Source organism: Hyperoodon ampullatus (assembly GCF_949752795.1).
Source record: "Hyperoodon ampullatus genome assembly, chromosome: 2".
Lineage (NCBI taxonomy): Eukaryota > Metazoa > Chordata > Mammalia > Artiodactyla > Ziphiidae > Hyperoodon > Hyperoodon ampullatus.
In genome coordinates this window covers 148,421,711-148,434,068 of record NC_136915.1, presented here as the reverse complement: position 1 = coordinate 148,434,068, position 12,358 = coordinate 148,421,711, and the positions used below count along the sequence as shown (strand labels likewise).

Below are 12,358 nucleotides of genomic sequence, written 5' to 3'. Positions count from 1 at the left end.
CACGTGCCATGAGTAGAGCAGACTTAGTAGGCTTCCAAAGTACAGGTGACCCAGTAGAACTTAGTCTCCAAGGTCCACACTAGTGAGTTCCAAACCTTATTGATGACCAACAGACACAACAAAAATATCAGTGGAGCTCCTTACCAAGAAATTCTTGATCACTATATCTGGTGAAATGGAGGATAGGCAGAAATTGATATTTTTCAAAAGCACCCATATCATTTATCTATTGCAGCACCCCAAAACTTAATGGCTTAAAATAACAATACCTATTTGCTCACAGTTCTCAAGGGGCTGCTGACTTGGTTCTTCTGCTAGATTTGCTTGGGATCCTCATGTGGCTGCTGTCATGTGGCAACTCATCTCCTGTCTCAAGTGCTAGCAGTTGATGTTGGCTGAGGATTCTCCACCAATCTAGCTGCAACTTGTCCATATGGTGGCAGCAGATAAGAGAGAGAGAGAGAGAGAGAGAAACTGTAAGGTCTCTGAGGCCTAAACTCATGATCACACAAGACCTATTCCATCCCATTCTATTGGTCAAAGCAAGTCACATGGCTAGCCAAAGTCAGGAACTGGGAAACTAATCTCCACCACCTAATAGGAGTAGCTGCAAAGAATATGTGGCCGTGTCTAATCTACCATAGTACCCAAGCTTCTTAAGCTTTAATGTAACAAATACCACAAACTTAATGGATTAAAACAACACAGATTTAATATCTTACAATTCTGGAAGTCAGAAGTCCTAAAATCAATTTGTTGGCAGAGCTGTGTTCTTTCTGGAGGCGCTAGGGGAGAATCTGTTTCCTTACTTTTTTCAGCTTCTAGAAGCCACCTTCATTCCTTGTTTTGCAGCCCCCTCCTCAAGCTTTAAGACCAAAACCAAGCATCAGATCTCCCCACCTCCCCGACTTCTGCTTCCATTGTCACATCTTCTTCTCTGACCCTCCTGCCTCCCTCTTCCATTTTATAAAGACGCTTATGGTTACACTGGGCCCATCCTGATAATTTAAGATAATCTCCCGAATTTAAGATCCTTAATCACACTGCAAAGTCCCTTTCGCCATTTAAGGTGACATACTGACAGGTTCTGGAGATTAGGACACGGACATCTTTGGAGGATGATTATTCTGTTACCACATTTGGGAATCTTAGATCAAGGGAAACTGTCACATAATTCAAAGGATCCAGTGACCTAGTCTGGGTTACCCTGACAGGCTCTGCATGCTCAGGCAGCATACAGGCAGTCAAAGGACTGGGCTCTATTTTTTTTTTTTAATATTTATTTGTTTATTTGGCTGCACCAGGTCCTTGTTGTGACACGTGGGATCTTCGTTGCCGCATGCAGGATCTTCATTGTGGTGTGCAGGATCTTTTAGTTGCAGCATGTGGGATCTAGTTCCCTGACCAGGGATTGAACCCAGGCCCCTGCATTGGGAGCATGGAGTCTTAACCACTGGACCACCAGGGAAGCCCCAGGACTGGGCTTTAGATTCAAGCAGACCAAGGTTTGAATTCCAGTTCACCACTGTCAACTGAAGAAAAGTACACAACGTGAGAGTTGTGATTAAGTTTTATTTGGGGCAAAATGAAGACTATATCCCAAGAGACAGCCTCTGAGATAACTCTGAGGAACTGCTCTGAAGAAGTAAGGGGGGAGGTCAGTATATATGTGATTTTGGTGAAGGAGGATATGTGCAATCAAGCATACATTTTGGTAGAGGGTTGCTGCTAGTCACAAGGAACAAATGTCTCCATTAATGATTTTAGTGTTTTTCTAGATAGGAGAAGATGCAAGAAATGGGGCTCGTAAAATCTTACCCCAAACAGATCTTTCTGAAGGCCTGTTCTGCCAGTTTTTCCCAGAGCACAGAATGCCTCATCCCTGATCTCTGCCCCGAACTCCTTTCAGGGTGTGTTGAAGGTCAGCCACTGCAGTGGCCAGTGACTTCATTCTTGTGGTGCCAGATGGCAAGTGACAATTTTTAGTTGGCAGTGCCCGATCATGGTCATAAATTCGACCATGGTTTGGGAGGCACCTCATGACCATTTTGTCCCAGAGTGCTAAGACATTCCTGCGCCAGGTGAGGATTTCCTCGATAGGCAACTCAATGTGCTGTTACTGGACTAGGCCCTATTAACAGTAGCCAAAGTCTCTGGACCACAAGACGGTCTCACTAGTCTGTTATGGTACAGGAAATGATTCCCTCTTGTTGCCTTTTCCCATATCTAGAGTTACACTATTATGGTCATTGATGTGATATAGAACTATGTATCTGGTCAACTGTTTCAAGTTCACCTAGTCATCATTTTATCAAAGTCTCAGTCACACATTTGATAATGCAAAAAACAACAATTTTAGGTCTTCCCTAGTGGCACAGTGGTTAAGAATCCGCCTGCCAATGCAGGGGACATGGGTTTGAGCCCGGGTCTGGGAAGATCCCCCATGCCACGGAGCACCTAAGCCTGTGCACCACAACTACTGAGCCTGCACTCTAGAGCCCGCTAGCCACAACTACTGAGCCCACGTGCCACAGCTACTAAAGCCTGTGCACCTCAACAAGAGAAGCCACTGCAATGAGAAGCCTGTGCACCGCAACGAAGAGTAGCGCCCGCTCGCCGCAACTAGAGAAAACGTGCGAGCAGTGACGAAGACCCAACACAGCCAAAAATAAATAAATTTATTAAAAAAAAGATTTTGTAAAACAGGCAAAATACAAATGATATAGCTAGTAGTATTAGTAAGGTTATAAATAAGAATTGAAGCCTAGAACTTCTATTAGGTGCAGCCCAGTATATCCCCAGGTCATCTGACTTAGCCTGTTCTATACCAGTTCTTATCTTTAAAGGAAATTATATATTGGTATTGTTTATAAGGCACCCGACCCAATTTCCTACTGTTATTAGCTGGTTATCCTTCGTATGATTTAATATACTAAAGGAGCCTTTAAACTTGAGCATAGCCTGGTGTTAGCCACATAGATACATACCAGAACTGTGTGAGGTTTCCTTGTCATAAACAGGAGGTTATGGTTTTTGACTGAGATTCAGCTTGGTGCTCTGATTGAGCTTGAGTGACCCTAAAAGAAAATTCATATTTATGGTCAGAGTCGGAGCAGGTATTATTAATTGGCCAGGTGAGGGATATCACCTAGTAATATCAATAGTGGCCTAAAGAGAACTATAATTTCTTTCTTCTAGAATAAATTTCCTAAGGGCTATCCAATTAGAGCCTTGGAGTGGAGAACTCCACCAAAGTAGTCCAGAAGAACTGGATATAGGTAAATAGCCATAATGCCAACAATTGGATTAACTTTAAACGCAGTATAAGATTGTGAAATACATTCGGTTCATAAGCAAAGTTGTGAGCAATTATCAAAGTAATTGGTAGACAGGCCTGGTCCAGCATCTTGGGTCAGATGTCTATTTCAGATGTCATCTTCTCATCCTAGTCTGGAAGTTTCTCCTCTGTTTGAGTCTTGTTTTAAGGTGATTTTAAGGTCAGCAATCCTCTCTCTAGGCCAGTCCAGTGCAGGGACCCTTTTGGAAACATTAATCCAAGAGTCAATTCCTTTCAGTTTCGCTGTGCATGAGCTAGTTAAGAGTACCTGATAAGGGTCTTTCCATCTAGCTTGGAGATAGTCCTTTAAATGATGTTTTTTCCTGTATGCATAATCCCTGGCTACAGGTCATGAGGCATCTGATCTTCATCCAAAGATAGATTACTGAGATAATCTTCAGAAACAAATTAGAGTGTCCTTTTAATAATTCAGTTAAAGTTTACAATAATATAACATAATAGGAAGGAGCTGAATCGGAAGTGAGGCTTAAGCAGTAAATACAGACCTCAATTAACAAAACTAGAATTTGATATCCACTAAAACATACATTTTTCTCTCTAAAATTACCCTCATTTTTACCAAATATAGACAAATTAAGATTAATTTGTTTGCATTTCAATAACCTTGGCCTGATTCCTTAGGTAAGTGTAATTGATCATATAGGCTCTTTTATATTGGCCGTGGGGAACTTTTCATTAGGAGTCTCGGACTGCAGTTTTCTTTAAAAAAGCCCTCTCAGGGACTTCCCTGGTGGTGCAGTGGTACGAAATCTGCCTTCCAATGCAGGGGACACGGGTTTGATCCCTGGTTGGGGAACTAAGATCCCACATGCCACAGGGCAACTAAGCCTGTGCACCACAACTACTGAGCCTGAGCGCCACAACTAGAGAGAGAAAGCCCACGCACCACAACTAGAGAGAAGCCTGCGTGCTGCAACGAAGACCCAGCACAGCCAAAAAAATGAAGAAAATAAGTAAATAAAATAAAGTAAATGAATATTTAAAAAAAAAAGGGCCTCAAGGTCAAGGAAAGCAATGCCAAAGGCTTGTCACAGATTTTGCCTTACAGACTTGGGTGAATTACTCCCTTTTCAAGATCCCCACAATATCACCAGCCAGGAGGTTGCCTTCCTTATTTACCTGATAAGGCTACTGGGAACCTATGAGTTTCCAATTTCTGAAGGAATCAGGTAGACAGAAAAGATAAATGTTTCAATTCTGTTTACAGAGGTATAACTTACCAAATTGCTGTAAGTCATAACTAGCTTGAGGGAAGGGTCTGCTTATGTCTGGAAAACACAGATTAAAAGCCAGTAATGTTTTAGACAGAAACCATAAAAATTATAACCACATTCATCAGTTCACTCAGTCCTATGTAACTAATCGTTTCTGTTAATAGTTTCATGAAGCCATCCGGTTTTCCTCTAGAATTTTTAAATGTCTTACCCAGTTCAGAAAAATGATCTAAAAGTTATCAGAAATCTGTACTTGTCCAAAAGTCCTTGCTATGAATCTTCTTGAAGAGGAAGCATTTTTGCAAAGGCATAAGTGTAAGACAATAACTGTCTATGAATGACAAAAGACTTAAGAAGGCACAGTTAAAGACCTGATTACAATGTTATTGACAAAGAAACTTGGTTACTGCTGTGACATTTTAGGATAATAACCAGAATTATGACTGATAAATTTTACCAGGACATACCAGATTTTTAGGAATTTTAGATAATTTCTAGGCTATGTATATTAATGATATTTACCCATGCAATACAACCTAGGAAGATTTATTACCCATTTGACAATAGTTCCCATGTAATTTAACATACCAAATGAACCTAATTAGTTTAATACCTCTCTTTGGGATGTTTCAGGGAGCCCTTTGAAGCTAGCTAGAGGTCAAGGTTAGCTACAGGTCAAAGGAACTTCTTTAGAAATTGATTTGGGAACTTTGTCAAAAAATATCGAAAAGTTTTTAAAACTCTTGGTCAAATAGGATCATAGGTCACTGTGAAACAATGCTTATCCACTTAACCAAAGTGACAAAAAGATTTCAAAGGCAATTACACACAGTTATAACATGTTACCAGTTAAAGGGAAAAGAAACTTTATAATCTGTTATCAAAAGTGGATCAATATTCTAAGAAAACTGTGTCATCTTAACAGAGAGAAAAACCAAATTCAGGTTTTGCACCAGCTTATTTCTAAAATTCATTTACTCAATTAAATTTATTCTATACTTTGCCAATCCTGACCATGCACAGAACTCTTTTCTCAGGATTCCTTTTCCATAAACCTTCTGTAACTTTCTGTATCCATACTAGTTTGTCCCTTATTTCTTACCATCCATAAACAACCAGCTCTAGAACAAAATTACTTTTTTTCCCTTAACGAAATGCAATTCCATTCCTCATACCTTCTTTTACTGAAGACACACATCCTACTTTGCTACTATATGCTGAAATGTTTCCTTTATTATTTCTAGTAGCTTTAATTACATATTTAAATTAGAATTCACAACTCTTAAAACCTTACTTTCTAGTGAAGACTAAGAAGTATGCAATTATGAACTGTTGTTTACATTTTCATTCTGTAGATTGGCAAACATAAATAGCAGTAATAATTTCTTAAAAACTTGTTTTTTAATAGAAAATATCTCAGTGTGGCCCCAGGCATGTTTATTAATAGTACTTAATGCCTTTTGTTTCCCTGTAAAAGGAGGCCAGTGTTCAGTACCTAAGGTTTCATTATCTTATTTTATTTGGGAATGACCTAGTCATTCAATAAACTTCCATCATTTAGCTTAATTTAGTACAACTCTAAATTTTAAAGTTGCCAAGTATCTGGAGAGAATATTTTTAAGTAGATATTCCTAAAACAATTTTCCTAAAGAGTTCACCCAAAACCTCTTTTCTCATTTACATTTAATTTACTAATAAAAAATTTCATTATACCAAGTTATTTTTCTTGTGGACAAATTTGCAACAGATATAATAAGATCTTATTTGACTTTTATTAAACCTAGGTACAATAAAAGTATACTTAATGTTGATGACTCTAAGACATGTCTGTATTAATTAAATCTACAGACAAACCTTAATACCAGGTATTAATTTAATGCTGAATATTTCCCAGTTGCCATGAACTTGAAATTCATTCTGGATAGTTTCCTTTTTTATTTCTGAGAATTTTTATAAATGCTTAATTTACTTTAAGCCAATTAAGTAGAGCTCATTTACAAATTAATTTTGATAATACCATCCAAAGGTAAAGACATATGTGCACACATGGACATATAGACAGACACAATCAGAGATCTCATAGTTTTATTTTAAAACTTAGTCATGAATCAGGTGTTACAATATAAAACTCACTACTTTGTAACAGTGAGAATAAGTCAAATTTCAAAAGGCCTCTTTCCTCCCTGTTTTTCTCCTCAGTCTCTGGAATTAGAGATGGTCTAGATAACTGTTGCTGAGAGCCCTGGTCTCAAGGCACAGGGAGAGAAAAGCGTGTTCTCTTAGAAGGACCTGTTCCCTCAAGGGTCAGAATTCTGAAAAGATGTTTTATTAAGCCAGCTTTCTCTAACAACTGCATACAAAATAAAAGAGCCCATATTGGCTATTTTCAGGGCAAAGTTTCCCTTTAATTCCAAATAAGTAAGTACTTGTAAATATAAGTTTTGTAAATACATAAACCTGGCAGGGGTGTTAGTCAGAGGCTGGCTTTCTGATGCTCCTCATTCCTCTGTTTGAGAGGCTCTATTTCCCATTTTCAAGTTGAATTTGTCAGGGGTAAAACTTACTAATGAAATTGTGTGATGGGCCAGTGTGCGGCTTGTGAGCTTAACTCCTCCAGGCATCACCCTAGAGTCGTTTCAGCCCTTTTATGTGGCTCAGTTTCACCCTTCAGTGGTCTAAGACCACTGTGAGTGCTCGGATCACTGAATGGCCAATTCTTATACATGATTCCTGGATGAGCAAGTCTTTTAATTAATGTGTGGATTGCCCTGTGGGACCATTGCACGGTATGAGGACTCTGCCTCCACCACTCCCATACATATCTCAGTTGCCTGAGAAAGCTCTAACTGACCAGGAGGAGTCTTGTCCCTCTTCTTTGGAGCAAAGCTCTCATGTAACATCTTCACTTTTATCCTGACAAATTCTATGAAGGCAGCCAAATTGAGGAAAAGACTCAGAGCAGCTTCTTACCAAACTACTCAGCCCAGACCGCTCAGTGTCTTTAAACTGAGCAAACCCCATTGTTTTTCAGCCAGCCCACCCCCGCACACCCTGGAATGTTTCAACTGGGGGCCAGGTACCTGTTATACACTGCCAAATAAAACTCAGGATCATCAACCAATACAGGAGATCCAAGAACCAGGAGAGATTCACCCAAATTCGTCTGGACTCTCCAAGGAGGTGGATGGGCACAAGAGGTCTCTGCTGGTATCAATGTTCCAGTTTCTCCTAGAGTTCGGGTAAAGGAGAGAAGTCTGCTCTGCGTCCCTTCATGGTCGCCAAAACTGTCGACTGGAAAAATATGCACAACATGAGAGTTGTGAGTTAAGTTTTATTTGGGGCGAATGAGGACTATAGCCCAGAAGACAGCCTCTCAGATAACTCTGATAAACTGCTCTGAAGAGGTAAGGGCGGAAGTCAGTATATATGTGATTTTGGTGAAGAGGGATACATGCAGTCAAGCACACATTTTGGCAGAAGCTTGTTGCTACTCATGAGGAGCAGATGTCTCCATTTATGATTTTAGTGATTCTCTAGATATGAGAAGATGCAAGAAACTGGGCTCATAAAACCTTCTGAAAATATCCAACTATCTGAAGGCCTGTTCTGCCAATGTTTCCCAGAGCACAGAAGGCCTCATTCCTGATCTCTACCCTAAACTCCTTTCAGGGTGTGTTGAAGGTCAGCAACTGCAGTGGCTTGAGACTTCATTTTTGTCGTGCCAGATGGCAAGTGACCATTTTTAGTTGGAACCACACACCAGCTGGGTGAACTTGGACAAGTTGGTAATCTTTGAGAATGTTTTCTGAATTGTAAAATAGGGATAATACCTGTCTCACAGGACTGTTATAAGTTTTAAATGAGAAAATATATGTAAAGCACTTCTGATGGTACCTGGAACATAATAGACTTAATAAATGGTAATTAGGAATTTCCCTAGTGGTCCAGTGGGTAAGACTCTGCGCTCCCAATTCAGGGGGCCGGCTTCTATCCCTGGTCAGGGAACTAGACCCTGCATGCATGCTGCAACTAAAAGTCTGCATGCCGTAACTAAAGATCCCACATGCCTCAACGAAGATCCTGCGTGCCGCAGCTAAGACCCAGTGCGGCCAAAATAAATAAATGGATATATTTTTTAAAAACGGTAATTCTATTAGAAAGAGTCCTGGTTAGGTTTTCAAACGTCAGAAACATAGTTTCACATGGCCCCTCAGGTCTGTCGGTGGAACTGGTCATGTTGACTTGAGAAGAGGTGACAGATATTTTGGGAAAAGATAAATCTTTCTGGGGTTAGGGATTAATAAGGTCAAACTTCCCGATTTAGGAGACACAGAACCAAGTGTCTACAGTATTGGAAGAAGCATAGGGATTTTATTTGTTGCTGTTGTTGTTGTTTTCAAGATTCTGAAGCATTAATGGGGCAACTTTCAAAGCTTGGGGAAGAGAGAGAGAGGGAAGAAGTACAGGAAGTGAAACCTTGCAGGACCCTGTGGGGCCCTCCAAGGTATAAATGCTTTCCATGTCCCCTGTTTCTTCTCTGTAGGAAATAGTCTTCATTCAGCCTCCTTGACCTTTCCTGAGTTCCAAAGGGCAGATTCAAACAGTTGCTTATCAGGGAAGGGAGGGATTGCAGAAAGAAAGGAGGAGCAATCAAGAAACAGTAGTGCAGCATGGGGCAGGTTCCTGGTTCCTCTTCAAGGAATATACATAGCAATATATGTTTGAGTTCTTCTGCAGGAACTAAGGCCCACTCCCAGGTGGAGGATGGTAACTTCAGGCTAAGCACTAGATTCTGGGAACACCACCCTCTTACCTCACCACCAACCAATCAGAAGTCTGTACAAGGTAGAAGATAATGAAGACTCTGACCCCCTCCCCAAATGATTCTCCTTTTGAAAACTTTCATGGTCCAGCAGAATCTCTGGAGTTGGTTTTTGGACACAAGTCTGCCTTCTCCCCAGGTTGCCAGCCTCCTGAATAAAGCAACCTTTCCTTTCCAAGCAACACTTGCCTCTCAACTATGGGTTTTTGAGTGGTGAACAGCTGAACCTGAGTTTGGTAACAGAAGTCCATGAGGTTCAGAAGAGAGACAGCTTTCTGAAACTTCAGAAAAATGACCTGGTTTTAGTGTTTCAGTGAGTTAAATCTCTGTTTCTGAAAATAGCTATACATGTTTCTGGAGCTCAGGTGAACTTGAGGTCGACATAGCTTGGGGAAAATGGTGAGTTTCATAGGTTCTCTATAAATGATTTTTTAAAGTGCATTCCAATTTTGTGATTAATATGGTATACTATGCATTATGGCACATCATGCTGCAAAGAATAATTTATAGTTATTGAAAAGAATTGAAACTTAACCCACCAACAGGTGTTTCATCACAAAATTCCAGGTGCATGTGGCCATAGGAATATTTTCTTCACCTTTACATTTGAAACTGTTATAATCACATTCTGAATGTTCTGATGATTTTTGAAGAGGCTGGAATAGTTCCATTTTTCTTGTTTATTTTTTAGGGGTTCCTTATTTTGCAGATCTATTAGAACTGGCTTCAACAAGCAAGCAGGTATCTTACAGGATATTTGGCTAATCCACGATAGGTAAATCTGGCTTTAGCTGCACTGAGAGAGACAATGGAAATTTTGAACTACTCTTGAGTGGGGCTAGGGAGCATGAGCAGATAGGGTAGGGGAGCCTTGGAGAAAAAGAACCAGGCATGGCTTTCTTGACAGAAGCCATTTTGTTATCTAAGCCTGGCCACAATGCTTGCCCTTGCACAGGTCTCAGTAATTAATGATCTTAAGGGAAGAAAAGAATGCAGAAACATTACCTGTTATTAGGCAAGAGAAGTTCTAAAGAGTCCCAGTTCTCTTTCAATGGCAAAGATTAGCCTCAAGTGCTCAGCTACCAGATCAACTGGAACCTAAGGGATAATGATGTTGACGTTTTATGAACTTCATGACTTCAATCAACTGAAGCTTGAGCTCTGTCAATCATGACTATGCTTAAAACTTCTCCAGTTTGACAGTTCTGGGAGACACTGTTTTGGGCAAGATCCTCAGGGTTCTCCTTACTTGCTGCAAGTAATAAATCCTTCCTTCTCTCGCTCTTTGATTTCATTGCATCTTTTGGCTCAACACCCACCAAGAGGCAAACCCAGTTTTTTGGTAACGGGAAGGGAAGAAAGGGCGTAAATGATGTAGAAGCTGCTCAGGAGCTGGAGCGCACAGGGCAGCGGTTCAGCTGGGGTGTGGGGGCTCCTGCTAGATCCCTCATTGGGCTTTAATCCAGCCACACTGTTAGGAAACAGGGGCTCTTTGAAGAAATTACTTGGGTCACTAAGGTCGGAGACTCATGAAGTGCCAGCATCCTCGTGTAATCCTCCCTCCCGTGACCTTGGGATCAATAGCCTAAAGACAAAGGAGGCCTCTGTGCTTCCTATCTCAGGGGCAGGAAGGGGAGCAGAATGCTTCAAGGTGGCTTACATAGCTATGTCTTAAAGCAGACTTGGAGAGAGCAGTGATTCAGAAGGAGGTAAGAAAACTTGGGGGGGCAAGTCCTATCGAAACGTTTAGTGCAGTAAAGTGCTCTGAGGGGTCCACATAAGTACTAAGAACAATGATTATTTCATACAATTTTGCAACCTTAGAGCTGGAAAGGACCTCAGCAACAATCTAGTCCAAACCTTTCGCTGCCATGGAACTCTTCCTTCAAACAAAATCTTCCATAGGAGTCTAAATACAAACCCACATGAAAGCAGGATTGTTCTGGTTGGGGAAGGGTGGGGGAGGGGCTGGGCGAGGTTAGGAAAAAAAAGCTTATTCATAAGATTAGAAAAAAATTTTAAATCATCATGGGAGAAAATCTTTGAATTTATATTTTTATCATAGGCTAAAGAAAACATTGATTGTAAAGTTCCCCAAACTGACACATTAGTAATTTATAAAGTGAAGAGCCTTTGGATTTTAAGGGCGTTTTTACTAAAGACATGAGAACAGGGACTCTGACTTTTAGTCTCACGGAAATGAGCCTTGGATGCAAATGTTCAGGTTTCTGGACTATGCTCTGCAGGCTTGGGGCAAGGAGTCCCCAAGCCCCACCAGGTGGCGCCCGTGTTCGGCATTTCCATAACGTTTAGTTCTCTCCTCAAGGGTCAGACAGCCTGCCTCGAGTTTTGTAGGTTTAGATAATCCGACTGGCCGTTACGCTCAAGAAAACAACACTTGTGTTCTTCTGTTTTAACCTCCTTCCCTTTCACTTTCGTTCCAACTATCCAAATCCGCTTACCCTTGGTGTTGCCGAGGCATCTTAACTTTTCAGAAAAGTAAAGGGAAAACCCCCACCCATTCCAAGGAAGAAGACAGGAAGAGCCTTCTTTCCAGGGGGTCTGGTGCAGCAGGACGAAGGCTGGGAATTTGGAGACATTTAGTTCAGGCTTTGCCAACCACAGATCTCCTCTGGCCTCACTTTCCTCATCCTTAAAATGGCTCTGAGCCCTACCATCCGTGGCATCCCATTGCAGGGGAGTCAGACATACCTCAGCTTAAATTCCGGATCCTACTTAAATCTAGATAAAAGAGGGATGTCATCTAGTATGGTTACCGAGGTTAAATGAAAAGATTCGTGGCGCCGGTGGTGTCACAAAATGGGTTTATTATTATTGGTTTCCTTTGTTAACTCATTACCCTCCGGAGGGACGCCCCTCAGTGGAGAAGCCTGAGAAATTACCCATGTCTTTCGTCCTTAGTTTATTCATATTCAAGGGAGGTTTTAGAACTCTAGGCTGCAA

At 41.0% G+C, this 12,358-nt stretch overlaps 1 protein-coding gene across 1 annotated transcript in view; it reads right to left on the bottom strand.

Moving 5' to 3' along the window:
* The window catches only part of LOC307049141 (eukaryotic translation initiation factor 2D-like), a gene marked incomplete at its 5' end in the record, with an annotated part of 49,113 nt that overhangs the window by 16,835 nt on the left and 19,920 nt on the right, over positions 1-12,358 (bottom strand). The window lies entirely within an intron of this gene.